At 42.4% G+C, this 27704-nt stretch overlaps 1 non-coding gene across 1 annotated transcript; it reads left to right on the top strand.

Annotated features, from left to right (window-relative positions):
• Window positions 1–20745: 20745 nt before the first annotated feature.
• On the top strand, window positions 20746–20817 carry trnaq-cug (transfer RNA glutamine (anticodon CUG)). The gene has a single exon. It is a non-coding gene; the product is annotated as a tRNA-Gln (tRNA).
• The last annotated feature ends 6887 nt before the right edge of the window (window positions 20818–27704 follow it).

The raw sequence follows: 27704 nt of genomic DNA, 5'->3' as shown, positions 1-27704 counted from the left end.
CTCAGAGGGAGTGTCAGACACATTAAACAAGTTAACAGCTTAATTCATCTGTGGATTAATGCTTATTGGAGACGCAAACCGTTTAAAACAATTCAGTTCGATTTGGTGAACTGTTTCAAAAAGATCTGGTTACATCGAATGATTCGTTCGCGAACCGGATATCACAAACTGCTTTGTTTTTAACTGTCTTACAACAGACACGGAAGAGAAGACAATGCTGAATTAAGTCGTAGTTTTTGCTATTTTTGGACCAAAATGTATTTTCGATGCTTCAAAAAATTCTAAATAACCCTCTGATGTCTTACGGGTTTGAAACAACATGAAGGTAAGTTATTAATGACATAATTTTGCAAATTGGGCTAACTAACCCTAGTAACCGTTTTTTGTTTACAAGAAGTAACAGTCAAAGGAATTGTTATTGTCCTTTAGGTTAATCATTTTAAATAGTAAAAACAATATGTTCAAACTTTTGACTACTTTCTTTAATAGCTACATAACACAATACTTCTGCTTTTACTTTCAGTACTTGAGTAGTAAATTTTAAAATAGACTACTTCCAATACTTAAGTACAAAAAATGTTGAATACTTTAGTACTTCTACTTAAGTGTGGGGCTTAAAGAGCACTTCAACTTCTACTCAAGTCACTTTTTTGATAGAGCACTTGTACTTTTACTCAAGTATGGGTCTCTAGTACTTTATACATCTCTGACGCTCACGCCAAGATCCAGTGCAGCTTGCACGTGCGTCACACAGCCTCCGGCACACGCACGCTGTTTTCAAAAGGACCAGCACACAAAGCGTCACAAAAAGACCACACTCACGCACGATGGGCCATGCAAGTATCACTTTTCTATGGAGTTTTAAATGCTGCTTTAAAGTGTTGCTATGATTTGAGTTGTGTTGGCTGCTAAGGTTTACTGACTGTGATTTTCATACCTGAGCTCATTCTGTGATCTCTCTCGCTTTCTCCATTTTCTCTCTCTCTCACTCTCTCTCGCTCGTTCTCTTTCTCTCTCTCTCTCTTTTATTTGGATTCCGTTATGTCTTCTATAAAGGTTACTGTATGTATTGTCGTACGCATATTTACTCTGTGTGATTTGTAGTTTGATGTATTACTAGTTGAATTATTAAAAACCAATATATCACATGATTGGCTTGGACTCCACCCCACTCACATTATGAGTCACTGAGAGGTCTGATCTTTAGCTACAAGCTTTAAATTTAGAAACTAAATTGATCATAAGGATAGGATAATGTTTTCATGGCCAGAGAATATTTTTCCTTGAATTATAAGTGATAACTTTATTGAAAATTGATAGGTCAATCTGGTTTGCTGGACAAACCACTGTTTGATTTGCAGTAATTTACAGTAAGAGATATCACAATAATTGATATGAAGAATGGAATATTGACATATTAATGAGTAAGTTACAGTGCCCTGTAATTAGTTATTGGTATAGACAATTGAGCTATTTTTCATAATCAATAAAATTTAATGTAACTGTCATCTGAGATATATATTAATCATATTCCAGATTAATTATTCAAATTCCCTATATATCATTTGAGTTAATTACTATGTAAAACTCATTGTTGTTACAACTAAATGCTCCCTGATAGTGTCACACACAGTGTTTGGAATAACGGCGTTTAAAAAACGGCGTTAGGTAATGACGTTATTTTTTCAGTAACGCGGTAATCTTACTAATTACTTTTCCCGTCGTTACAACGCCGTTAACGTTACTGAACATTAAATGCGGTGCGTTACTATGCATTGATTTAATAAACGATGCAATCCGAACGGACCCCTGGCTCACACAGTGAGTGAGCAGGTGGGTTAATGACGAGATAAGCGGTAGTGATTGGCTAAGGCAAAGTCATGTGTTTCATGGTAGCCAATCAGAGCCAGTGTTTTTACACACATGCCGGCACACGCGGCTGCGCCAGTGGCGCCACACAGACACACACACACACGCAACAGCTACACAGAGATTCGCAGCAGAGATGGTGAGTGAGGAGCAATCTGATGAAAAGTTGGCATTTTCAAGGTGAAGATATAAGCACTACTTCAAATTCATTGTGGTCAAAGGCAAGAACATGCATGTAATGTGTAGCTGCACTGGTCTAATGAAATGAGCCACGCTTCATACAGATGTCCTTTTTTGCTGTTTATTTGTCTCTATGTCTCTGTCTCTTTCCAGACGACACCGTGAAAACTACAAGAAATAAAGCATATAATGTTCAAAATATGCATTTAGTCTGGTTCTTTTCAAGTCTCTCATGTAAATGTCCGCTGATACGCAAATGAGCACATGCGACAATCCGAATCCGATTACATCACTATTTACACATAACATTGTGTACATAAACTGATATAAAACAACATTATACAGAAAATACAACAGATTTAAAGATGAATTACCGTGTGCGCCCTCTTAGACCATGCAGATAAAGGTTACTCTTTTCCAGGCTCTGTATACCATTAACATTACTCTGCATCCATGTTTCTTCGTTCAACTCAACCTGGTCATATGACCTGTTACACTTCGATATTAACTCTTTCTTAAAGAACCCATGACATTAAACATTCTAAAGGAGCACGTTCTCTACTTTTAGCTCAAATTGATTAGACTGTTTAAACAAACATAAATAATACACATATATTTGAAAAACATGTCTTTTGAGAGTTACACTCCCACCAAATTACTACAATTTATGATTTACTTTACTTAAATGTTTGAAAAAATTAGTAATTTCACAAACCAGATATTAGAATCACATATCTCTGACTCTTGATTCAAGACTACAGGATGAACTTGTGACATTTAAAAGTCTCAAGATCAGACAATAAATCAGATTTAATTGTTCTCTACAAGTACCACTAATTTATGAATAGGACGCTCAACAATTGATGGATTAGTCAGTCGTTGGCCCTTTTTCCCTAACTTCCTATTTCCTATTTGAATTTTGGCTTTTCGCACCAATCCGTCTTCATCTGCACAAGCACCAAGCACTAGTCCAAGTCTCCATTCATTGCGGGGAAGCTCTTCCTCCTTGACAATGACAATATCTCCAATCTTTACATTTCGTCTTGGAGAGTGCCACCATTGTCTAAGGATGATGTTTGCCAGATATTCCTTCCTCCATCTACTCCAAAATTGCTGTGTCAGATATTGTACTCTGCGCCACCTCTTCCTCACATACAGGTCCTCTGGCACAAATTTCCCAGGTGGACGCAGAGGGACAGAAGATTTCATGGTGAGTAAATGGTTTGGGGTAAGTGGCTCTAGCCCTTTGGGATCATTAATGTTAAATGAGGTGAGTGGCCATTATTAATAATTGACATGGCTTCATAGAAGAAAGTTCTCAAGGAAGCATCATCAAGTCTTCCTGCACTCTGTGAGAGGACCCAACTTAGAACGCTTCTAATGGTTCTGATCTGCCTTTCCCAAACCCCTCCCATGTGACTGGCATCAGGTACGTTCAAAATGAAATCACATTGCTTTTGGGATAGGTAAGCAGTTAATCTTTCCTTGTCCATTTCTTCCAAAGCCTTTGTCAGCTCGTTTTTTGCCCCAACAAAGTTTGTCCCTTGATCCGATCTGATTTCTCTTACAGCTCCACGGATTGCAATAAAACATCGCAAGGCATTTATGAAGGCATCAGTGGTTAGATCTTCTAGCATCTCTATATGGATTGCTCTTGAGGAGAAGCAGGTGAATATGAGACCATATCTTTTATGTTCTTTCCGTCCTTGCTTACATAGAAACGGCCCAAAGCAATCCATACCACAGTATGAGAATGGTGGAGAGGAGTCAACACGGTTAGCAGGTAGATCCGCCATCATCTGTGTCTCTGTTGGCCTGCGAGCTCTCCTGCATATAACACATTGCTTAATGAGGTTAGCCACAACTTTGCTGCCACCAACAACCCAGTAACCATTTCCTCTCAGTTCATTAAGGGTCTGTCCGCTGCCTTGGTGTTGAGTCTTTTCATGGCAGTAATCCACGATGAGACGGGTGACCACACCATCTCTTGGAAGGACTGCTGGGTGCTTCGTGTCTAGAGGTAGGAAAGCTTTCTTCAATCGCCCTCCCACCCTGAGAACACCATCTTGCAGTACTGGGTCAAGTTGGAACAGAGGGTGACTATTTGGCAATTTGCCTTGTTTCAATTTTTGTATCTCATCTTTGAAGGCATCCGTTTGTGCCAATTTTACAAGCCTGATGCTGGCATTTCTCATGTCTTCGACATTTATGGGTTTAACTGCCTTGTGTCTTGCTAACTGCTGAATTCGAGCAACAACTTTCAATGCAGTGTGCCATTTCGAAAACCTATTGAACCGCTCCAAAAAATGTTCCTCATTTGCTACCGTTGTTTGTAGTACTTGTGTTGCCCTGATTTCAGGATCACCAATCAGAAGTTCTGGAGTGGTCTCTGATGTGGTAATTTCTCTTTCCCAGAGAAACTTGATTTGATCAACTCCGACATCTTGAGGCCTCTGGAAGCGTGATCTGCAGGATTTTGTTCAGAGTCTATATATTGCCACTGTTCAGGGTCAGTTGTTTCTCTAATTCTTTGGACTCGATTCGCTACAAAAACGTGAAACCTACGGGCTTCATTGTTAATGTAGCCTAAGACTATTTTTTAATCGGTCCAAAAATATTCTTGATCAATTTTGAGTTCCAACTCCTCCTTTAACATTTCAGATGATTCCATCTTCTAGCAGTTTCAGGAGTAGGAATGTGGGAGCGTTCAAGTGGAATGAAGTCTCTAGTATAGGCAGGTGTCAAACTGATTAAGCCATAAGAAGTAAAGCCCCTAACTCTGAGCCCACTAACTCTTTCACTCTGAACAATGGAATCTTTTCCCATCATTGTTGTAAGCTTTAACTTGACTGGCGCTGAAATTGCCCCCATCCTCTCACATACCTCTTGATGGAGTTGTGTCCTTTCCTAAGACAGCCAAAGCACAGGTTATTCTCTAATATGAACTTCCTTTTGTCCTCCACAGACTTACTGGCAAACGTTTGGCATTTGTGGATGGAGTGGCTTTCCCCACAATACCTGCAGGTGACTGAGTTTGAAACTGAAGGCACAGTGATGACTTTGTCAGATCGGTTTGAATCCACTGAGTTGCTTACTCCAACACTGTATGTCTTTGACACTATTCTTGATTTATCTGACGCTTTCACATTAGTGATGAATGCATTTCCTGTTGAGCGCTTAACCTCTCTAGATGGCTTCTCTTGAGTGAGCTTGAGGGCATGAAAGGATGTTACAGGGTTGCATGCTATTTCTGCTTCTTGTGCCACGAAATCAGCAAACTCCTTGAAAGTAGGGTATTCCTCCAATTGTTTCAGCTGCATTGTTACATGCCGATTCCAACGAGATGTCAGCCAATCAGGGAGTTTTTGTAGCATTTTCTGATTCTCCTCACAGTCATTTAACACCTGAAGCCCTTTAATGTGTTGCATGGCATTGCTACAGGCTGTCAGAAAATCACTAAATTGTCTCAATTTAACTGACTCTCTCGAGCTTATCTTAGGCCAGTCATTCAGTTTTTCTCTAAATGCACACTGGATTACAAATGGATGGCACTCACCCTTAAGTTTGGTACGTGTAGCTTTAACTTGGTCTTTCCAGCTTTCATACAACTTGATGAATTTACTCTCCTTTTGAGTAAATTCTTGCTGCTTAAGCTCCTGCATTTTTGGAGTTAACTTTCTCTCTCGTGAGGATTTCCTGGGTTCATCTGTTCTTGAAGTGGAAGGAATAGGTTCTGTCATTGCTGTTTGAAGTGACTGTATTTTAGAGTGAACATCACCAATGAGTGACTCTAATCTTTTCCTTTCAACATCATTACTTTGTAACAACAATGAGTTTTACAGAATAATTAACTCAAATGATATATAGGGAATTTGAATAATTAATCAGGAATATGATTAATTTATATCTCAGATGACAGTTACATTAAATTTGATTGATTATGAAAAATAGTTCAATTGCCTATACCAATAAATAATCACAGGGCACTGTAACTTACTCATTAATATGTCAATATTCCATTCTTCATACCAATTATTGTGATATCTCTTACTGTAAATTACTGCAAATCAAACAGTGGTTTGTCCAGCAAACCACTGTTGACCTATCAATTTTCAATAAAGTTATCACGCCTTATAATTCAAGGAAAAATATTCTCTGGCCATGAAAACATTATCCTATCCTTATGATAAATTTAGTTTCTAAATTTAAAGCTTGTAGCTAAAGATCAGACATCTCAGTGACTCGTAATGTAAGTGGGGTGGAGTCCAAGCCAATCGTCAGTATATGGGTTTTTAATAAATCAACTAGTAATACATCAAACTACAAATCACACAGAGTAAATATGCGTATGACACTACAAACAGTAAGCTTTATTCAAGACATAACGGAATCCAAATAAAAGAGAGAGAGAGAGAGAGAGAGAGAATAGAATGAGATCACATAAGGAGCTCAGGTATGGAAATCATAGTCAGTAACTTTTGGAAGCCAACAACAATCAGATCATAGCAACACTTTAAAGCAGCATTTAAATCTCCATAGAAAACTGATACTTGCATGGCCCAGTGTGCGTGGCGTGAGATCGGCGTCGAGCGTGTGAGCTTTGCGCGCTGTTCCTTTTGAAAACAGCGTGCGTGGTCCTGGAGGCCATGTGACGTGCGTGCACGCTGCGCTTGATCTTGGCGTGAGCGTGTAGCACGTGGTCCTTTGTTCTGTCCTCGCGCAGTATTTAAAAGGTTCAACAAACAATGTTCCAGAATTCGTCTTCCTTGTGTGGAGAGGCGAATAGTTGAATAAACTTAGTAAAGAAAAGAAACAACAAAAACGAAAGCTTCCAAAGGAGCCATTAAAATGGCTTTTTCTCTCAGCCCCTGTGCTGAGGGGGCTTGCGCTATAGGCCGCGCGGAAGCAACGTTGGTCGCACAGGAGAGCAGCTTGTCCGAGGACCAAGAACGAGAAGAAGAGAGGAAGAGAGGGCGGACCTTGTTCGGTCGATTCTTATAGCTTGAAATGGTTCACGCCCCTTTTTTGAGGGAACATCCAATGAACGTCCGCGATCTGCAGCGGGAAAAAGTTCCTTTGTCTCTGTAGAAAACAACCCCCTGGTGATCTAGGGCGTGTCAGATTTCCTCAGGGATATTTCTAGCAAGTTTGTAATTCAGATTACATACATTTTTCATTACTTTGCTCTAGATAAATGGGTCTGTCAGAGCATGATGATTAGAACAATACTAAACATAATATATATATATATATATAAATGATCAAAACATGAAGTTACATTCAAATGCAGAATTACACACATTAAAGATTAACACACACTGCTAAATTGCAGATAGTCCAAATTTATATGGGAAACATCTAATGTACCAAAAAGGAATACGTAATACATTTATAAAACCTAAAAACAAAAAGGTAAGTTTAGAATGCATAAGGAAAGGAAACCAGTGATTTGGCTTCTCTCCTGACCTGTTGTCCAGGGTGGTCATAAAGTTTTACGACCTGCAGGGGTGGGGGTTGCAGAAACATGGCTCTCTTTGAGAAAGCTAAAGTGAGGAGAAACATTTCCTATATAAGTATAAGCTAGCAACTTATACTCTTCACATAACAAGGATTAACCATTTTATGCAATCCATAAACATATTTAAAATACATATTATTAATAAAATGATGAAAGTAAGGAACTTCTAAGAAAGGTTTCCTTCGTCTTCAGGAATTTGGTTGGGGGTTTTCATTTCTCCTTTGAGGCTTGCACGGGTATCGTAAATTAATTTAAGTCCAGCCAGGCTGGCGCCAGGCCAGGCAATTAGTGCAAAATGGGTTTCATTTGGAAAATCTGAATTAAACACATGAATCGATGATCTGCATATCCGTTACACCTCCCCCTTTACGTCAGATGAAGTCCCTGTGTGGACATCATCAGATGGCAATCATCAGGATGGGCAGATGACAGGTGAATCGTGATGGTCATGTAGCAGGTGGGTCATGATGGCAGGTGGTTCCTGAAGCTGAGGATTCAGCTTGATGAGGTTCGGTGTTGTCTTTGACTTGGCGTCCCTTTTCCGGGGATTCCATCGGAGACCTCCTGTAGAGGTTTGCATCTCGTTGAGTATCCTGTATAGGATGAAAGTCACGCCAAGAGTCAGGGCGGGACCAATGATGGTGGAGATGCACTGTGCATTGTCGGCAGCAGTCCAGGCTTGGACCGCAGATGACGGGTTCAGAACGGGCTCTCGAGGCTGTGCTTGGAGGGCTGTGTCGACAGGACTAATGTCAGTGTTGGGTGGTACCTTTCAGTACTTGGTCAAGCAGGTTGGCACGGGTGGCAGTGTAATGCTGGTCGTAGGTCAGCGTAGCTGAGCGCACAGGAGTGTTGACAAGCCATCTGTTACCCGCAATCTCTGCTTGCGTTTCTGTGACTTGTGTACGAGGCTTGGCTTCGGCAGGGCAGCGAGTATCGCTGACCCAGGGTTGCAGCTCGCAGATTCCTTCAGAGTTGTGTCTGAGGAAGGGTTTGCTAAGGCAGAGATAATGAATGTCTTTGGACAAAGCACACATGTGCATGTTTGGGGCCAGGTACAGCTGTGTGTCGCTGTCATGGTAGGCCACCACATTTGGAATGTGTGTTTTGGTGTGGGTGTTGCTTTTCCACATCCTGACACTGACAATGTCTTTAGGTCTGTAGACTTGACTTGACTCGCTGATGGGTTGGTTCAGGAGCACGTTCACTTCTCTCCGTTTGGGGTTGACGTGCCGTAGGAAGGCCCTATCCAGAGAGTTGGTCAGGTGTATTTGTAGCAGGTCAGCTGGCATGGTGATGGCGTAAGACAGCACAGTTAACACAAGGCTTAAGGGTATCATGTATGGTGGGGTTTTACTCGTGATTAGGCTGTCTTTGGAGGAGCTAACCTCCCACAGCATGTCTGTTGTTAATGCTGTAAACAGCTGAGTCTGGGTAAAGTTCTTCTGGAAGACAGTAAACAGTGGTTTCAAGGAGTTTACAGTCTGGTTCGCTGCATTGACACTGGACATAACAATGTTAAACATTCTGGCGGCAGCAGCGGCTCTGAGCAAAGCTCCCGGGGATTGTTTGGAGCGGTGGTGGTGTCCACCTAACTCCATTTGTGTAACCGTCACTTTCTCATGTTGGCTGAACATGTGTTTGACATCGGCCTCGGTGTGAGTGAGGGAGTCCTCTCTCCATCGGAACCTTGTACAGCTGTATTCGGTTACAGTGCTGGGGTAGTGTGCCCTGTCATCGGTGGTCAGGAGTCTCAACGGTTTTCTCGGTGGCAGCTGTCCTCTCTTTGGCTGACAGCACGGCACGGCAAACCACAGCAGCATCCTGGTACAGATAATAGGGAGAGAGAGAGAGAAAGGGGAGAAAGAAACAAACAAGGCCTGTCTTTGGTTGGACAGGACAGTCTCTTTGCTTAGTGGGCGGCGACTGGGTTTAGCTCGCCCTCGCCCTCGCCCATGTTTTGCCACATCATGCTGCTGGCATGACGCTTGCTTCAGTGTTTTGTCAGTGGCTCTGGTGCTGCGTGGTGCAGCACATGCTGTGTCATGGAAATATATTGGCCTTATCCCCCTTTTGCTCCGTGGCATTACAAGCCCTGGCATTGTGATGTCAGACGGTGCACAACCCACAATATTGTTCTGTGAATGCAGCATGGTTTGTGTATCATGCAGTGGTCTGGGGCTTTGGTTGTCAGTGACTGTAGACTGGTTGCCAGGGTGGATGGAAGGGTCTAAGAGGTGGTAAAGCAAAGTCATTATCGAGGTTTCAGAAGCCCACATATCCGCTATGTTGGTCTGTGTAGACAACGGAGCCAGCGTAAGCGATTCTGATGTAGGCAGTTTAGCTAGTAAAGTTCTTATGCTGTGTGTAATCACTTCAACCTTGAATGTGGGTGGGTGGGTTGGGAGTGACCACAGAATGTTGTTTAGTGTGCCAGTTTTGGCAAGGGTGTCAGTGTGATCTTTAAAGTCCTTGTCTAGACTTGGTCACTTCGAGTGTCCTTTTACCTTCTTCCAGTACACGATCACATTGTGTGTTTTTGTGATGTTATCACATTGCTAGAACAGGTGTTGGTGTTTGACATGCTTGTTGTTTGCAAGTGTAAGTCCGAGTTCCACACATTCAGGTGAGGATTGGAAGAAACCCAGCGTGTGGTGTAAGGTTTGACCACATTGCAGGTTGAGCCGAACAGCGACCCCTTTGGTGTAAGCTGGTACCACCATACCCTGTTTGTTGACTAAGGTACAGAGGCTTGAACTTGGTCCTGTCGTTAGGGTGTTGTACTCATGGCTGGCTGCTGGGGTTCCCGTGACCTCTGTGACCTGACCGTCTGGCTCTGTGGGAGTTCCCGTGACCTCTGCGACTTGACAGTCTGGCTCTAGCAACCTGTGTGGCTGGAGAGAAAAAAGGTTCTCGCACTTGAGCAAAGTCTTTTAGCTGTTTGAAGTTCAGAAAAGGGTCAAAGTGTTCTAGCAGGTCTTTGTCGATGAGCAATGTATGAGTGTTCATTGGTGGGACATACATGGGATGTACTAGACCCATCAGAACGAATGTCAGGTGAATGGAGACAACCTGTTCAAACCGGATGTCATTCTGTCTGTACGCCTGTACATTCAGTTCATAAGTTTGAGGTGTAAGAGTTCGATCTTGTCTCTTAGCTTCAAATTGGAGTCTTTCGAAAAGGTGAGATGAGATCACCGTCAGGTTTGATCCTGTGTCGATCAGGTCTTCCCTGTTGACTCCTTTTCGGCCCACACCCTTTTTGACAAGGCTGCCCAGGAATGTTGGCATCAGGGCAGGTGTGACGATCGGTGGGTGGTGAGGACCGGTCTTGTGTAGCTCGCTGCGAAGGCAGGTAGTCAAAACAGCATTATCTGGTACCTTGTGTTTGTGGTACCTGGTGTGAGGACCTGTGCTGTCTCGTTCAGGGTGTGCAGCTGTTGACTGTGGAGCTTGGGTGTTGTTGTCACTTTGTGCTGTCACAGTTAGCTCTGTGGTCTGTAGATGACGGGCAGTGTTCTGGGTGCTTGGCTCATCTCCCTTGCGAGTTTTCATGTGAAGAAGATCTTTCAGCACCCTCAGGATCTCTGCTGTCTCAGACGTGGCTGCACTGTGTTGCCCTCTGCAGGCTTGGAACGGTATTGACTCTCTGTAAAAATATCTGTGACTGTGGTGTTGTAGGGCGCCATCTAGGGTTAACTCCAAGCAGTGCTCAGAGACAGAGACTTTGGGTTTTTTACAGTCTTTTCACAAATAGTCTTTTGCTTGGTGCAAGCTTTGTGGGCTAGGTTCCGTAACTCTTGTGTAGTCCTGTTACGTGGACACGCTGGGACTCTGAGATGAAAACTCCAACTGGCATGTAGGTTTAGGAGGAACAGAGTTTTTAAGTTGACATTCTGTTCCATACCTGGTTCGTTGCATGCTCCGAAGTAGGCTTTTCGTAGCTGACTACAGAAAGTCTGTGGGTTTTCAAATCGGCCCTGTTTGAGGTCCATAGCAATAAGGAGCCCATGGTCTGAGTTTGGATCAGAGAATTCAAGAATCAAAGTCTGTAGCAGTTGCTGGTAGTACGCTTTGACAGTCTCTGGTTGACGATCCAGAAAGCAATGCACATCACGGCTGGACGTGATTTTTAACAGGTACAATGTGTTCACATCTGTCACGTTGGCGACAGTTTGCAAATGAAAGTCAATGGCTTGTAAAGAAGCATGAACATCATGTCCTCCTGCAGGATCTGGATTGAATGTAGAGATGCTTCTGGCTAGCTTGTGAAGTTCTCTGTGAGCAGTGCAGGGTTTAGTGACATGCGTTCTCTGGAAGGGTTATCTCCCCTCCGTTGTTGACAGGTGTTCTTGTAAGCTGGCTGGTGATTTCTTGAGCCGTGAGCTTACACCCCCTTTTTCAGCTCTGGGTTCTTGGCTGAAAGGGTTGGAGTGGCGGGCCGGGAGAAACTTTGTGGTGTGCGTTTCTCCGATCCAGCCACTCTGTAATCTGTGAGATTGTCTCAGTTCTGTGTGAACAGTGTCAAGTTCATCTTGGAGCTTGTCTCTCTGCAGAGTAAGCTTGTTGAATTTAGCTCGGGCCGCTTGCAAGTGTGTTTTGCAGGCCCAGGTTTTGTAGTCTCTTTCTTTCAGTTCAGTCTCTGCTCTTTTTAGGAGAGCGCCACCTTGCTGGAGTTTTTGTTGAGGTATTTTCGGGCTTCTCTCTCCAGCTATTCTCTTTGATCTGTGTCGAGGCGAAGATCTTGCAGGGCATTGTGAAGTCTTTCAACTCCTTTCTGTAGCTCTGGATCTGTGTCGTCCTCTTTCTCGCGCTGGTTCTGGGTCTCGAGGAGGAGCTGATCCAGATGACTCTGGGTTGGGGCCTGGTCCTTCCAGGCCTCCTCCGCGATGTTGCTCCGTTCACTGAGCCGTGCCTGGGCGACGAGAATGTGAACTCGGCTTCCGAAGATCCTGGCGAGTTCTCTGTAGTAGTCGCTTTGGTTTGGATCGCGTGCCATCGGTTCATCTAGCTCGGTGTCTAGTCGCTCTGGGTGCTGCAGGTTACTGGCGTCCTTGGGCAGGAAGGGGGTCGTCACTGCTTTCAACCATGTCGAGAGGTGGCCCCCGTGGACTGCTGGACTGGATGCCTGGAACATCCTGATTCTCTGTCGGTGAGAGAAACACAGCACACACACACAAAAAGACCAATGCAAGTTCATTCTACTTTTAACGAGCTATATTCATACGGGCTGTGCCGTTTATGAGAATTTTGGGGCTTGACCAGTGGCTTGGTCAACCTCTCCGGCTCTCCCTAAACACTCAACCGCAGTGTCCCCGGTCCTCCGTTACTCTGGCAACGAACAGCTTGTGACTTTAGCACAACCTTTGGAGAGCCAAATTGCTGATGTTTTATGCGTGCCACTAATGGACAGACACAAGAGGAACCGAGTTTCACTCGCAGCCAGTATCGGTAACACCGGTCGGGCAGCCTTGCTCACTGGAAACCTGAGATGACTGTCCAATCACCGAGGGAGTTCTACAATCAAATACACAAAGGATGAACAAAGAAAACTTAAAGTTAATTAAGGTTTGGCTTGTTTAACATCAATTGAGTAACTATATATGTAGAGAGGAAAGGTAACAGCTTTACCTAATAATAATAATAAAACAAAACAAAGGAATTATGATAATAATGGTAATTATCAAAATAACCTAAGTCAAAAGAGAGAAGAAAAATAATAAACATCAAATTAAAAGACAGGAATGAAACAAGGGAGAAGGAGTAGCTGGTTTTCACCACAAGGGGGGAAGTACTGCTTCTCTGTCTTTAACCTGCTGAGCAGAAAACTTAATTCAAATTAAAATTCAAAACTGGTTTAAATCAAAATCAAAATTTAAAATAAGCATGTATGAATTAAAAGGAAAATCTGAATAATCATATAATAACCCATGATAGCTTGTAAGTTATCATTAATGATCATGAAATTAATCAAACAGGGTGAGATTAATCAAAAAGGGTAAAAGTGGACATGCAATTCAAAACAGAATGGAAAAGACAGAGGTCTGTTAGTCGATTTAACAGGAGACTGCCACTAGATGGCTTACCTTCTAAGTGGGTCAAACCGTAGTTGACCTGACACATCTAGATTTCCACTATTAACAATTACATTTTAATTCAAATCATGTTTGAACCAAACTCAAAGTAAATGTAAACAGTCAAAGGCAGGGAACATTCTTTTGTTTCCCTATAATAATATTCGCACGAGCAAAGCTGTAAATGCAAATAATTATCGAGAATTTAGACATCTAATTCAAATACATCACAGGGGATAATAAATTAGCAATCGGAGCGCATTATCTGAAACGGCCACAGGATGGCAGCTTTGCACTCATGCAAGCTGGAATCAGAAAGCAGGGCGTACCCTGAAATTTCTAACCCACGCGTTCCCTCTGGTGTTTAGATAGCGGAATTACAATTTCAATATGACTTAGAAAGTATCTGATCGTTTGTCAGGCTGATTTTCTGCATCAAAAATCACAAGTAACAAACAGAAAGTTTTGATTCTGTGGTGCTATATTAAACATAGGGTAAAGGAAGGATCCGTTCACTTCCAAAACACAATTGTAACAAAAACAGGAATTTTCCCACTGTTGACTCCAATAAACATTTATCAAATAGCACTTATGATTTAAATGTTTTAGGTTTAAAAATCGGGTAGCTAAGCCAATTTTAGACCAGGAGTTTTTATCGTTTATTTTTTTGAATATCATGTGGTTTACCACAAATTCAATAACGATATTTAATAAGCAAGGCCTTTTTAACTGAATCAGAGGAACATCGCTCATGTTCAGATTTACATGTTGCAACTAATAAAAGATTTCTTTATCTTTTAATTATTCATATTAAAATGTTCTCACTGTAAAAGGATTTTGGTCTTTCTTAACAGGATACTTTTAACATTATACTGCAGTTTACTTTCATTAAAAATAACAGTGACTATACTGTTAAGTTTCTACAAATACCTAGCGCGCTGACTGACCATCTTTTTGCCTCAGTCAGTTGAGTGAGTTCGCGTCTTGCGACTTATCTCACAAGTAACGTTACATAATTTCATAGCGCACGTGCAGAAATTATTAAAAACCATATACACAGATTGATTGCTCACAAAACGAAGTTTGAAATGGCCGCGTTCCTCCACCATAAATAACAACAATGAGTTTTACAGAATAATTAACTCAAATGATATATAGGGAATTTGAATAATTAATCAGGAATATGATTAATTTATATCTCAGATGACAGTTACATTAAATTTGATTGATTATGAAAAATAGCTCAATTGCCTATACCAATAAATAATAACAGGGCACTGTAACTTACTCATTAATATGTCAATATTCCATTCTTCATACCAATTATTGTGATATCTCTTACTGCAAATTACTGCAAATCAAACAGTGGTTTTTCCAGCAAACCACTGTTGACCTATCAATTTTCAATAAAGTTATCACGCCTTATAATTCAAGGAAAAATATTCTCTGGCCATGAAAACATTATCCTATCCTTATGATAAATTTAGTTTCTAAATTTAAAGCTTGTAGCTAAAGATCAGACATCTCAGTGACTCGTAATGTAAGTGGGGTGGAGTCCAAGCCAATCGTCAGTATATGGGTTTTTAATAAATCAACTAGTAATACATCAAACTACAAATCACACAGAGTAAATATGCGTACGACACTACAAACAGTAAGCTTTATACAAGACATAACGGAATCCAAATAAAAGAGAGAGAGAGAGAGAGAGAGAGAGAGAGAGAGAGAGAATAGAATGAGATCACATAAGGAGCTCAGGTATGGAAATCATAGTCAGTAACTTTTGGAAGCCAACAACAATCAGATCATAGCAACACTTTAAAGCAGCATTTAAATCTCCATAGAAAACTGATACTTGCATGGCCCAGTGTGCGTGGCATGAGATCGGCGTCGAGCGTGTGAGCTTTGCGCGCTGTTCCTTTTGAAAACAGCGTGCGTGGTCCTGGAGGCCATGTGACGTGCGTGCACGCTGCGCTTGATCTTGGCGTGAGCGTGTAGCACGTGGTCCTTTGTTCTGTCCTCGCGCGGTATTTGAAAGGTTCAACAAACAATGTTCCAGAATTCGTCTTCCTTGTGTGGAGAGGCGAATAGTTGAATAAACTTAGTAAAGAAAAGAAAAGAAACAACAAAAACGAAAGCTTCCAAAGGAGCCATTAAAATGGCTTTTTCTCTCAGCCCCTGTGCTGAGGGGGCTTGCGCTATGCGGAAGCAACGTTGGTCGCACAGGAGAGCAGCGTGTCCGAGGACCAAGAACGAGAAGAAGAGAGGAAGAGAGGGCGGACCTTGTTCGTCGATTCTTATAGCTTGAAATGGTTCACGCCCCTTTTTCGAGGGAACATCCAATGAACGTCCGTGATCTGCAGCGGGAAAAAGTTCCTTTGTCTCTGTGGAGACAACCCCCTGGTGATCTAGGGCGTGTCAGATTTCCTCAGGGATATTTCTAGAAAGTTTGTAATTCAGATTACATACATTTTTCATTACTTTGCTCTAGATAAATGGGTCTGTCAGAGCATGACGATTAGAACAATACTAAACATAATATATATATATATATATATATATATATATATATATATATATATATATGTATATATATATATAAATGATCAAAACATGAAGTTACATTCAAATGCAGAATTACACACATTAAAGATTAACACACACTGCTAAATTGCAGATAGTCCCAATTTATATGGGAAACATCTAATGTACCAAAAAGGAATACGTAATACATTTATAAAACCTAAAAACAAAAAGGTAAGTTTAGAATGCATAAGGAAAGGAAACCAGTGATTTGGCTTCTCTCCTGTCCTGTTGTCCAGGGTGGTCATAAAGTTTTACGACCTGCAGGGGTGGGGGTTGCAGAAACATGGAGAGACATTTCCTAAAGTATATGCTAGCAACTTATACTCTTCACATAACAAGGATTAACCATTTTATGAAATCCATAAACATATTAAAAATACATATTATTAATAAAATGATGAAAGTAAGGAACTTCTAAGAAAAGTTTCCTTCGTCTTCAGGAATTTGGTTGGGGGTTTTCATTTCTCCTTTGAGGCTTGCACGGGTATCGTAAATTAATTTAAGTCCAGCCAGGCTGGCGCCAGGCCAGGCAATTAGTGCAAAATGGGTTTCATTTGGAAAATCTGAATTAAACACATGAATCGATGATCTGCATATCCGTTACAACTTTGAGATTTCAATTGTTCATTTAACCTAATCAACTCTGCTTGAATGGTCTCTATTTGCTCACTTGATTCACCACATTGTGATTTTTCTCCATAGACTGACATTGCAAATGTTTACCAAAAACACCTTATTACACGGTTACTTAACTATTACTCTCAAATCAAATTACTCACCATTCACAACAATGTCAATGCTAAAGCATAAATCAATTAAAGCAATATATTTCTAACACTTTACTTTTCTTCCTTTTTTTTCCATATAGATGTAGAAGTAGCACCGTCAAACCTGCAGTTAACTGCACAGCAGAACTCTTCTGCTTCAAACAACGATGAAATAAACACTGTACTCTGAAGCCTGTAGGAAGGATACTTGTAAGGCTGTAGTCTAGACGGATGAATGTCGCCCTCTGTTCGCGTCGCTGTACTTTCCTTGGCTGTGACAACTGTGTAAGGGGAAGTCTCTTCTCTGACGCAATCTCTGACCGTGCGATGGTTCCGCGATCGTGATTCTTCTTTTTCTCCAACGTCTTTTCTGTACGCGATGCTCCCACGGCCGCGATGTTGCTTTCTCTTCAGATCCGACGGGTACCGTTCCACATTTGGCGCTGTCGGCGTTGCTGGCGTTACGTTTTCACTGTAGCTGCACTGGTCTAATGAAATGAGCCACGCTTCATACAGATGTCCTTTTTTGCTGTTTATTTGTCTCTATGTCTCTGTCTCTTTCCAGCAGACACCTTGAAAACTACAAGAAATAAAGCATATAATGTTCAAAATATGCATTTAGTCTGGTTCATTTCAAGTCTCTCATCTAAATGTCCACTGATACGCAAATGAGCACATGCGACAATCCGAATCTGATTACATCACTATTTACACATAACATTGTTTACATAAACTGATATAAAACAACATTATTCAGAAAATACAACAGATTTAAAGATGAATTACCGTGTGCGCCTTCTTAGACCATTCAGATAAAGGTTACTCTTTTCCAGGCTCTGTATACCATTAACATTACTCTGCATCCATGTTTCTTCAACCTATAATGCAGCGGTCCCGCGTTCAACTCAACCTGGTCATATGACCTGTTACACTTCGATATTAACTCTTTCTTAAAGAACCCATGACATTAAACATTCTAAGGGAGCACGTTCTCTACTTTTAAACAATAAATGAACTCAAATTGATTAGACTGTTTAAACAAACATAAATAATACACATATCTTTGAAAAACATGTCTTTTGACAGTTACATAATGTGTACATGTAATGTGTGACACGCATCTACAAAGCTAGTGGCCAAAAACACTTTTCTTACAAAGATAATACTTGAAGTGCAGGATAAAACTCTTGTGGTCTGTTGACGTGCAATAAATATTGAAAGTTATGTACCTGTCTGTTCTACTCATTTCAATAGACTTGTGAAAACTGCAACAAAAAAAAAAAAAAATCTGACATGTAGCAACTTTTTTTTTTTTGTACAGTAACACAAATAGTTACTTTCCCTGGTAACTAGTTACTTTTATTATAGAGTAATTCAGTTACTAACTCAGTTACTTTTTGGAACAAGTAGTGAGTAACTATAACTAATTACTTTTTTAAAGTAATGTTCCCAACACTGGTCACACATAATTCTTCACTTTAATTCTTTATTCTTTTGCAGTTTACGTGTTTCTGTTCTTCTCCACCTGTTTTTTTTCTTCTGACCCAGTAAGCATTTTGCTGTCCAGTGGTCATGTATTTACTTTGCAATTACTGTAGTGATCTAATTTTGAATATTTCTCATGAGGATATAATAATTCTGTTTTTTTCAGTCTGAGTGAAATGTCTTTTTTTGGCTCATTTTATCAGTAAAGGAAAAAGTGCCTTATAGTTCTACACACCTGAATATAAGGAGTTATTTTTTTTCTCTTACAGACTTCATGGTCAACTACGTATATATCATACTCGTTGCCTTCTCTAGTGCAGCTCAACCAATTCTCATCCCATTCGTCAATATTTGTGATATCACAAATCCCGGAAAATGCTTGTTGTAGTCCAAACAATTTGTTTTAGTTTTTAAAAAGTGATTTTGGTATAATTGCGCATGTTTTTATTTCATATATTTATATATAGCTTTCCAATGCCGTTGCTGTTGATAATAGGATTAAGCAAGTGTAGAACACATACAAACAGAGTCCATGTAGACAGATGTAGATGCATAACAAATGTCTTTCTTTATTACTTGAGCTCCATTAAACATGATCTCAAACTTCTTGTGGCCTCTCCTTATTCACATGTACACACAAAGCAGTACCTTATGGACCGCATACAACTAGAATCCACCTTACCGTCTAATCTGCCATGCGCTCAAAAACTGTGCTTCCCAGTTACCAACACTGCAACACACACAGTTCCCTTTCAGTCGGTCACGTTTGGATCTCGCCCGAGAGCCCAATCACCTTCGAGTGGTACAAAACGAGCCAATAGTACACAAAGTACCTTGGTCTGCGGAATTTGCATCCTGAGCTCCGCCCCGCAAAGCGGGTATATGAGGAGCAACGCGAGCAACTCGCATTCAAGCTTTCACTTCGGAACCGAGCACATCGCTTGCTGCAATCACCAGAGTGTTTACAAGCAAGAGCTGGTGTTGGTGTGACGGCGCGATTCAGCGGTTCGTCTGGGTTTCCTGCGACAGCTCCCGCGTTCCCCTGAGTGCTTCAACTCCTCTAAAAGAGACAATTTCTCTCACAAAAGAGATACGGGCCGATTTGCGTCTTTTTAAAGATGTCATTTCGCCCGTGTGTTTCTGGGTGCGGTCGATATATTGCTCCTCGTGATGGTCACGACCGCTGTGTCACGTGTCTGGGCTTCCAGCACCCTGAGACTGCGTTCGTGGATGGCTCATGTTCTCATTGCGGGGACATGACCATCTCGGCGTTGTGATCGAGACTCGATTACCTTAAAAGGTATAGAGTCCCCTCTGCCACATCCTGTTCTAGCTCTTCTTCTCGTAAGAGGGCTACTTCGGCTGGTGGCCAGGGTGATCTGAGGGTTACCGAGTGGGGTTCCCGACGAGCGAACCTCCTCGGGCCACACCCCCCTCACATACGCCGCAGCCGGTTGAGTTCCCGGATGAGTTTGCTGGACCCTCTCAGACTCCTGACATCTCATTCGGGGCTCGCGAAGAGGACCGTATGTCGATCGCCGCATCACAAGGCGGGCTTGAGTCCTCAGGAAATGAGGGTTCGGCTGCGTTGCCTCCCTCTGGAGTGTCAGCTTTGTCCGAGTCCGATCCCGAGCTGACGGCCGTGCTTTCCCGGGCAGCGGAGAGCATCGGGCTTGAGTGGAATCCTCCACCCTGTCCCGAGCGCTCGAGGCTGGATGATTGGTTCCTGGGGGCTGCTCATGCGGATCGCCAGCAACCCCCTCTGGTTCCTTTCTTCCGGGAAGGGCACCAGGAGTAACTAGTTTATGGAAGGCACCTTTAACTGCCCGAAACCGTTCTGGTTCTTCCTCCGCCTTCACTGCCCTCGATGACGGGGCGGCCAAGGGGTATGCTGGGATTTGGTGATTTGGGATTTCAGCTTTGGCGGAGTTGGGAGAGCGTTAGACTGAAGATCTAAAGGTCCCTGGTTCGATCCCGGGTTTCGGCAAAATCTCCCACTCTTTTCCGTTTTTGAGGCAGGCCAGTGACCAAAAATCACTGGGTTCCAACTTTTCGGTTAAACTGCTTCCCCACTTCCGCAGAACTATTTGTTTCCCAGTTGGCCACAAACCAAGCAGTTCTGGTTCCATGGTGTAATGGTCAGCACTCTGGGCTTAGTTCGAATCTCGGTGGAACCTGTGTGCTTTCTTGCCGCAGGAAAAGATAAAAACAGCACTAGTTTGGCACTGGTCACAGCCTTTGTGGCCCTGTGAGCAGCAGCTGTTCTGGTTCCATGGTGTAATGGTTAGCACTCTGGACTCTGAATCCAGTGATCTGAGTTCAAATCTCGGTGGGACCTGTTTTGCAACCAATTTGCGCAGAACCGTGTCTGAAATACTTTTGGCAGGTTTGAGTCCAAAAAATTAGTTAACGTAGAGACTGTGGCAGCATTGCATCGGTGCTCAGTCAGTCTCTTTAGGGTAGTGGTTCTCAAACCTGTCCTGGAGGCACCCCTGCCCTGCACATTTTGATTGTCTGCCTTATTAGACACACCCGAATAAGGTCTTGCGGTCTCTATTAATGAGCTGATGATTTGAAACAGGTGTGTTAGATGAGGGAAACATTCAAAATGTTCAGGACAGGGGTGCCTCCAGGAAAAGGTTTGAAAACCATTGCCCTAAAGAGCAGCAATGCTGCGACACTCCCACGTTAGCTTTTTTGGGGCTCACAGCTGCCAAAAAGTATTTCAGACATGGTCCTGTGCAAATTAGTTGCAAAACAGTGCCATTTTACGCAGAGCTCCCTAAATCAGTGGTTTTCAAACCTGTCCTGGAGGCACCCCTGCCCTGAACATTTTGAATGTTTCCCTCATCTAACACACCTGTTTCAAATCATCAGCTCATTAATAGAGACCGCAAGACCTTATTCAGGCATTTTGTATGTCTCCCGTATTAGACACACCCAAATCAGGTCTTGCAGTCTCTACTAAAGAGCTGATGATTTGAAACAGGTGTGTTGGATGAGGTGAAATGCAAAATGTGCAGGGCAGGGATGCGTACAGGACAGGATTGAAAACCACTGATTTAGGGATGTGTGAGTAAAAGGGCAGGAGCCAACTTGGAGAATGCGGACATCGATCCCGCTACCTCTCGCTTGCACCTACTGCTTTCCACCGACTGAGCCGAAGTAAGCCCAAAGTAAGCCCACATGAGCCAATCGCGTTTCGCCTGTGGCTTACTTTTGACCAATCGCGTTTCGCCTGTGGCTTACTTTGGACCAATAGCGTTTCGCCTGTGGCTTACTTTTGATCAATCGCGTTTCTCTTCCGGGGCTTACTTCTGATCAATCGCGTTTCTCTTCCATTGCTTACTTTCCTCCAATCGCGTTTCTCTCCTGTGGCCTCCTTTTGACCAATCGCTGGTCGTTGTTATTGTCATCTTTGTTAAAGGTAAGGCTATTACTTCATTCATTGAAAACTGGTCATTATTTGTTTATATACAGTGTGTATTTTTGGAAAATGAATCGTGTCAGTATAGCTAGCTAGCATGTACAGTTAATGCTTTCTTCAGTACCTGTGAACCTGTAACTTTTCACATGATAAATGATCAGATAAGTTAAATTTATCGACCGTCAGCTAATTAAGCTATGCTACTGTCAACAATGATGTGTGTATTGTCTAAGAAGTCATGGTTTCTGGGCCCTATGAATGAAAATAATGATTAAACTATTTACATTTATGTTTGGTTATAACACATAATAACACCCACACATTTTGATTGTAAAAATCGTTACCAAATTGTTGTGGAGATATGGAAAAATGCATTTACCAAGAAATAAATTGATATTTTCTAAAATAATGTAATAATAATGACTTTTTTATAAATAAAACATTGAGAGTCTTAACTAAAAACAAACAAAAAAGGCCAAATGTATCCATATGAGCCAAAGTATATGGGAATAGTGCTCATTTTAATTTGGGTAGACCAGAAAGTAAAAAACACTGAAAAATGGAGATTTTAAGAAGTAAAAGCACCTGGTGTAACCCTGGGGTAAGATGACCACATTTTAAGTATATTTAAAGGGGGGGTGAAATGCTATTTCATGCATACTGAGTTTTTTATACTGTTAAAGAGTTGGATTTCCCATGCTAAACATGGACAAAGTTTCAAAAACTAAGTTGTACGTTTGAAGAGAGTATTTTTGTTCCCAAAATACTCCTTCCGGTTTGTCACAAGTTTCGGAAAGTTTTTTTCGAGTATGGCTCTGTGTGACGTTAGATGGAGCGGAATTTCCTTATATGGGTCCTAAGGGCATGTCTGCCGGAAGAGCGCGCTCCCGTATAGCAGAGCACTGAGAGGCTGAGCACAGACATTTCACTGATCAGAGCGATTCACTGATCAGAGCGAGAGCGTCGCAAAAAGTCACAAAAGAAGTGTGCTTTTGGTTGCCAGGGCAAGACAACCCTGCACAGATTACCAAAAAAAAAAAACAGCATTAAGGGACCAGTGGATGGAGTTTATTTTTACAGAGCATCAACCGAGTTGTGCAAGTGTTTTTGTTTGTTCCCTGCATTTCGAAGATGCTTGTTTTACAAACAAGGCCCAGTTTGACGACGGATTTGCGTATCGTTTATTTCTTAAGGATGATGCAATCCCAACGAAAAACGGTCACGATCGTATGTTGGAACCGCAGGCGTTGAGTAAAACTGCTTAAAATATCTCTGCCTCCTTGTTAGTGTGTCCCCTCCCATGCCGGAGAACCGGGTTCGAGCCCCGCTCGGAGCGAGTCGTAGCTGCTGCTGCTCTCGTTCAGTTTCAGCTTCGGGATCTGATTCTGGATCATAAATAAATGGCTGAATCTGACTGTTAGCCATGGTTTGTTTTGGATGATGGTTTTGTCCTCACGGTGTCACAGCTTCCAAACGCTCTCAACGCAAAAGCCTACTGGCGCTCGTGATTCTTTAGCTCCGCCCACACGTCACGCCTCCAGCCGGTCGTGTTTTTCCGGGAAAAATCGGTACAGACTATCTTTATCTTATGAATATAATAAAACTAAAGACTTTTTGGAGTTATGAAGGATGCAGTACTACTCTATAGGTACTCAAGATTAACAGGATATTGAGTGAAAACTAGCATTTCACCCTCCCTTTAATGTAATATTTTATAGCCTGGTGTGTGTAGTCATGGTTTAAGATGACAGCATTGAAAATAAAAGGAAATTTCAGACTTCATATTGACATTACATATTTCATATGTCAGGGATTCCTGGCCTTTGTAGAAAACTCATCTTCAGCACAGTTTATGTCATGGCCATGTTTGTTACCACAGTAATATAGTTTATGCGTAGCTTGTTAAATAATTGTTACACACTTAACATACAGGTGTCTTCCAGATTGCAAAAGATAGTAGTCTTTTTCTGATTTTCATTTCAGAAAATGTATGAATATCCCTCTTTTCAACGCCAATCGGCAATATCGAGCCGACTCCTCATGGCGCCTTCGGCGGAGGCGAAGCGCCTTGAAAATGTGGAGTCTGGAAGGGCCAAACCTAAGAAGGAGGTGCTGTCAGAGGCCAGTACTTTTGTCAGCACGAACGGTGGAGACCCCAGTGACCAGTTTTTAGTACTGGCTCACTGCAAACTTCAGTTTGGGAAGTACCAGAGCCAGATATTTAGATGGCTCCTGGAAAACTCTCTGGGGTATGCCGTGTATTTGGTGCTCAGCATTTCCAGTGAGACAGCGCAGGCAACACCCATGTCACAAAATAAACAACTGTTCCTACAGTACACTTCTCAAATTAGAGAGATGGCAGAAGAAGTGGAAAAGTATCAGAGGAAGCAGGAAATGCAGGCAGAATCCCGGGCAACTGGAGACCAGGGCTGCTTGATGGTGGAGTTTGGTGACTTCCAGGGCCGCTCAATGAAAGATGTTTATGAGGACCAGAGCAAGGAGGCTCAAGCCCTCATCAGGTACCTCATTAAAGCAGATGCCAGGCCCAAAACCAACATGGCCATTTTCAAGACATATGTCCTGAAAAGACGGGCTTCTGCTGTGGGCACCAGCGTACGTCAGCCTGCACCTCACGCTGCAACCTCCAGTGCTTCTGCAACCACTGCACCTCCACCTGCACCTATCCAAACTGGTGTACAGAAGACCGCAACTGTGAAAGCGCTGTTGGCGCGTGGCAAAAATTTGTCTCCTTCACAGCTGGCGAAAAAACCCACGTCACCAGTTAAACCCTGTGAGTAGGAGTGTGAATATAGAATTTTGCTTACAGCATTTCTTCATATATTAATTTATCATTAGGGCAAACTTGTCAACTTGCCGTTTCCAGATCCATTATTGCAGTCCACTTTACCTCCTCCAGCAACAGAACCCCCAGCCAAACATTTGACCCCGATACAGCTTTTCGCTACTGGTAAGTAAGCACCATCTTACATATGTTTGTCTCTGTGTATTGTTCACAATGATAGTTTTAACATTTGTGCTCCAGGCAAGTCCGTTCCCACTGCTGAAGATGACGATGAGGAGCTGGTATTTGCTGCATCACAATGTGAAGCACAGCTAAATACAGGTGTGGCATATGACACTAATGCAAATATTACAAGAATGTTTTGTAAAAACAATGAGAAGCGTTATTTCTTGGGGGAAAATAATCAACATTTTTAAAATATTTTTTGTTTACAATACAGAATTATGTCATGTCATGCCTCAAGCGGGATGCTTTCTTTGAGTGCACTTCTGCAAAACCGTAAGGATGTCCAAAGGTGTCAGTGTATTTATTTGCATTTCCGAACTTACCCGTTGTTAGATAATCACTAGATAACTTTTTCACACCGCTTGCTCTTCTCACACACTCTTCATCTCCCCCTGAGCAGACAGGATGGTGGAGATTCATTAGAGGAACAGTTTTTCCTTACTCTATCTGTGTGTATGCTTCATGTCCGTGGGCTTCGTTGCTTTACACTTAATTCATCACACCACATTTTCCTTCCTCCATTCCATCTGATCCTCATTCTCAGTGAGCTGCACTGATTCCATTCTCCTTAAATTAATAAAGTGTATGCTGGGTTATGTGCTTCCTTAACACTAGTAGCACTTTCTTCACTCTCGTTCCTAAATATAACATAATAATTATGAATACTTGTCCAAAAATTGTGCTTTGCAGGCTGTTTGTGCGCTGCATTTATGGGATATTACTATCGAATGCAACAGTCATCCTTATTGTTTTTTTTTTACTATTCACTCAGAGGACTGTGCTGCTCCATCTCCATCAGTGGAAACTGCCAAGGCACCTGCTCCTTCACATCACCAGCCACCAGCTTGAGTGGATCCGGAACACACTGTTTAAGGCCAACCCACGAACCGGCAAGCCAGAACTAGTGTCCCAGCTGAAACTTTGGTGGTATCCTCCTCAGCCCCCTTTAAAGGGGGGGGTGAAATGCTATTTCATGCATACTGAGTTTTTTACACTGTTAAAGAGTTGGATTTCCCATGCTAAACATGGACAAAGTTTCAAAAATTAAGTTGTACGTTTGAAGGAGTATTTCTGTTCCAAAAATACTCCTTCCGGTTGTCACAAGTTTCAGCGCGCTCCCGTATAGCAGAGCAGAGAGAGGCTGTGCACAGACAATAACTGATCAGAGCGAGAGCGTCGCAAAATGTCACAAAAGGAGTGTTTTTTGGTTGCCAGGGCAAGACAACCCTGCACAGATTACCAAAGAAAAAACAGCATTAAGGGACCAGTGGATGGAGTTTATTTTTACAGAGCATCAACGGAGTTGTGCAAGTGTTTGTGTTTGTTCCCTCCATTTCTAAAATGCTTGTTTTACAAACAAAGCCCAGTTTGACGACGGATTTGCGTATCGTTTATTTCTTAAGGATGATGCAATCCCAACTAAAAAGGGTCACGATTGTGTGTTGGAACCACAGGCGGTGAGTTAAACTGCTTAAAATATCTCTGCCTCCTTGTTAGTGCTCCGCCTCCCATCGGAGACCCGGGTTCGAGCCCCGCTCGGAGCGAGTCGTTGCTGCTGCTGCTCTCGTTCAGTTTCAGCTGTCACAGCTTCCAAACGCTCTCAACGCAACTGGCGCTCGTGATTCTTTAGCTCCGCCCACACGTCACACCTCCAGGCGCTCGTGTTTTTCCGGGAAAAACGGTACAGACTATCTTTCTCTTATGAATATAATAAAACTAAATACTTTTTGGAGTTATGAAGGATGCAGTACTACTCTATAGGTACTCAAGATTAACATGATATTGAGTGAAAACGAGCATTTCACCCCCCCTTTAATAAACACTCAGCCCCCTGCCTCACCTGACCTCTTCTTCTGTCGGCCCCTTTTCTTATGGATGCCGCTGAAGATGTGGTTATTTCCTCTCATCTGTGTTCGCCCAGACTGTGGTAAGCACAGACTAACTGTGGCAGGAATTTACCGTACCGTGCGTAAGGTCTTGGACATGGACGGGTGGTATGACCTTGCCACTGAGTATCTGGAGTGCAAACGCTGCAAAAAGAAATATCCTGCCTGGTCCGAGGACATCCTAGGACAGCTGGATATGGGCCACGGCAGTCAGTTTCCAGCTTCGCTGACATACAGGTAATTCATAATGACAATCATTCATTATTAGGTGCTTTTATATGGGTTATTTTTTACCAACTAAAGCATTTGCATGATTATACTGTTGTTTCCTTAGATACTCATGTGACAACCGGGTGCTGAGGATGATGAGGGAGAGGACATTGGGCAACAGTGTGACTCAGCTTTACAGGAAGCTGATGGAACAGCACAGTGAGGCATGGACACAGCGTGTCTTGAGCCCCTTTCACACTGCACGTCGGACCCGCAATATTCCCATAACATTGCCTGGTCGCCTTCTGTGTGAAAGCAACCATGTCCCGGAATTGATTACCGAATTGAACCCGGGTCGGGGACCTAGTAACATTGCGGTAATTGATCCGGAACGAGCGCTGTGTGAACAAAAGCCAGATCTAATTCCGTATCGAAGTGATGACGCGCGTTATCGCGCGACTCTTTTACCGGCTGTTTTGAAGGAAGATCAACATTTGCGACTAAAACATACACTGTAAAAAAAAATATGCCTCTCCAACATAAAAATTTCTAGTGACCCGTTGCACCTAAAATTTTTAGTTGGCCCAATTTAAGTTGCTGAAACCAACTTTTTTGTGTTGTGCTGACTACCCCTGCATGTAGACGGAACTTGAAATAGAACGTTGTGTCAATTA

The sequence above is a fragment of the Carassius auratus genome, chromosome 19 (assembly GCF_003368295.1).
Source record: "Carassius auratus strain Wakin chromosome 19, ASM336829v1, whole genome shotgun sequence".
Taxonomy (NCBI): domain Eukaryota; kingdom Metazoa; phylum Chordata; class Actinopteri; order Cypriniformes; family Cyprinidae; genus Carassius; species Carassius auratus.
Note: the sequence above shows the minus strand (reverse complement) of the source record. Positions and strands in the feature narration are given on the sequence as shown.